The sequence below is a fragment of the Arachis stenosperma genome, chromosome 10, assembly GCF_014773155.1.
Source record: "Arachis stenosperma cultivar V10309 chromosome 10, arast.V10309.gnm1.PFL2, whole genome shotgun sequence".
Taxonomy (NCBI): domain Eukaryota; kingdom Viridiplantae; phylum Streptophyta; class Magnoliopsida; order Fabales; family Fabaceae; genus Arachis; species Arachis stenosperma.
The window spans coordinates 77,038,893-77,042,294 of NC_080386.1; positions in this window are offsets into that span (position 1 = coordinate 77,038,893).

A 3,402-nucleotide genomic window follows, 5' to 3' on the forward strand; every position below is an offset into this window, starting at 1 on the left:
TACTCTTTCGAATTAATGGTATTTGAGGTATTTCAGTTTATTGTTGCTTTCTTTTATTTATGTTACTGTTGCTTCCCATCTGAAGGCATTTTTATTCCAGTAGATTTACTTTTTCCCTTTTTGGTCTTGGTTAAGAAATCAGTAACTCAGGAGTTATCAAACTCAAACATGCTTGATAATTGTTATCTTTGCTAATTGAATTGTTCTTTAATAATCCCAATCTTTTCTCTGGAAATAAATAGGATCCGAAGATTAGACTAATTAATCCCTTGACCTTCCTTTGCCTTAGTAAGGGTTAACAAAGTGGAATTAAGATTCAATTTTCATCATCATTGATAAGGATAACTAAGACTGGACTTCCAATTTCTCATACCTTCCCAAAAGTCTATTTTACAGTTATTTATTTATTTTAATTGCCATTTAATTTACTCGTCATTAAATTACTTGTTCCTCATTCTTGAAACCCTAAATTTACAATCTCCATAACCAATAATAAGAACATACTTCCCTGTAGTTCCTTGAAAAGACGACTCGAGGTTTGAATACTTCGGTTATCAATTTATTTGGGGGTTTGTTACTTGTGACAACCAAAACGTTTGCAAGAAAGGTTGATTGCTTGGTTTAGTAACTATACTTGCAACGAGAGTTTACCATAATTTCTAAGCCATCAATCTTCCGTTCTTCAACTGCATAGGAAATAGTACGTCCATGCAAGCACCGCCGAACCCCAAGACAGAGTACGGCACCTGTAAAAAGTCCTCAAGCAAAGGCAGCCACTAGAGATGTACCTGATTGTTTGACTTGTCACTCATCAAGTAATTCCGAATCATCAGAAGTATATAGCACCTTATGTACTGTCGGAGGGTGTCTAGATCATGGGCATCGAGCATCTGCCGAAGTCACTCCCGAAGCCATGTCAACTTGAGGGAGAAAGACTCCTTCCTATGCACACATTGCTGCTGAACTACAAGAGGCCTAGCTCCAAATAGCTACTCCACCAACTCCCAGACCTCGGTCCCATACCATATGTGTGAAAATCTTGGAAACACCCACCTACTGGCTCTTCATGCATGCATAACCCAAGGTGGTACGCGATGTCCTACAAGGTGATAGTGCACTCACTTCATGGCAGGTGAAAAATGTAGGTCTCAAGATGCCATCACTCCACAAATGTTGTGATCATCAGAGAGTTGTCAAACATAAAATCCCTGAGTGGCACTGTGTCACCGAAGTTAGCCTCTCTCAAACAGGAGACAATGGCACCCGGTGATGAAAGTGTGTGACTCACTCGCTTCGAGAAAAGCAGCCGAGACCTCTAATAAAAAAAACTGGATAAGAAATCTATAAAGCTCTAGTTCTATCAAAGTTAACAAAATTAATAAATATAGAAACTTAACATAAATAATTTAACTAATAAATAAATTAATTTGACAAATAACTAGAAATATTTATTTAATAAATTAATTTAAATAAAAATATTTAATTAAAAAATTAATAACTAAATTAGTAAACATCTACTTAATCAATTAACTTAAATAAAAATAGTTACTTAAATAATTATTAACTAAATTAATAAACATCAAATAAATATATTAATTTAAATAATGACAATTACTGAAGTAATTAATAACTAAAGTAATAAAAATATTTTTAATAAATTAACTTAAATAAAAATATGTACTTAAATAATTAGTCACTAAATTAATAAACATCGAGTTATTATATTAATTTAAATAAAGACACTAACTTAAATAATTAATAACTAAATTCATAAACATATACTTAATAACTTAGTTTAAATAAAAACAAAATTAAATTAACATTTACCTAACAAATTAATTTCACTAAAACCTAAAATCATATCCTACCAGTTAACTCTTATTAATAATGCATTTATCCACCTAACATATATTATATACTAGTTCTATAAAAGTGTCCTAAATGTGGCTTCACATACTTGCTCTAACATAAACATAAAAAAAAAAAATAAGACTGACTTCGAAGTTGACTGCCCCAGCGATGTGCCATGTCGCATTCAATCAGTTGATGTCTAGATTACGTGCATCTACACGCGTCATAATGGCCGAATAATTCGATAATATGATTAAAAATGGGGTAGAAGTTGGATAAAATTTGAGAAAATGGGGCAAATGTCTATCCAAAAGACACTGTAATCGAAAAATATATAAGCCGCATCTTCTTTTATCTCGTTTACATTGTAAACGAAATAAGATTACATGTATCTCGTTTACATTGTAAACGAGATAAGTCCGTTACGCACAACGTATACAAATGTGATATGGTCACGTCATTTCCACTCTTATCTCATTTACAGTGTAAACGAGATACGTGTAATCTTATTTCGTTTATACTATAAACGAGGTAAGACATACAATAAATTTTCGTAAAAATACTAAAAATTGTATATTTTTGTAAATAAAATATTTATTTTATTTATTTTAAAAAAATTGTTAGTCACAAGGATTCTGAAAATTAATAAGAATTAATCATTTGTTCGATCTATAAAAAAATTAATTAAATTGATCTAATTATTTATTAAAAAGTGATTAAAAATTTAATTTTTAAAAATTAAATTATTATTAAAAATATATTTTATATTAAAAATATTATTTTTATTATATTTAATTTAATTTATTAAAATTTTTAAATTTTCAATTATACTAATTTAATAACCGATAAAATTTTTGGATTTTCGACCCACACTTGCATATTGATAGTCATGCAAAGAGAGTTAATTAAACATGGATATAAGACTATTAATATTAAGGTGCTAAAAATTTGTCATAAAATATCTTACAACAATTATCATTAAATTTTAAAAAAAGTAATTATAACACAAGTATTATATGAAAACGTGATGACTGTTAACTATGATGCATAAACATTGACACAAACACATGATATGACATGATATAGAGATACGTCGATTAAAGATGGCAAAATTTTTCAAAATGCGAGATCCCTGCAGTGTTATAAAATATCTTATGACAATTATCATTAAATTTAGAAAAAATAATTATAACAGGAGTATTATATGGGAACATGATGGTTATTAACTATGATGCATGGACACTGATACAGACACATGATATGACATGATATGGGGATACATCTGTAACACTCTGTTACCCTAAGTCTTACCTCTAGCCGTAAAGCAAAGGATAACAAGGTGACACGACAATTCTAAAGCTTATAGTACATAATATATATATATATATATATATATATATATATATATATATCCAAGAATTTATATAACTAAAAGCCCGATGAAGGAATAAAGCTCAAAGTTGCATAAAGTGGAATTACAAAACGCGGAGCGTTCACACCAGATAACTAAACGTGTAGACACGAACAGAACAAGACATAATATATATATAA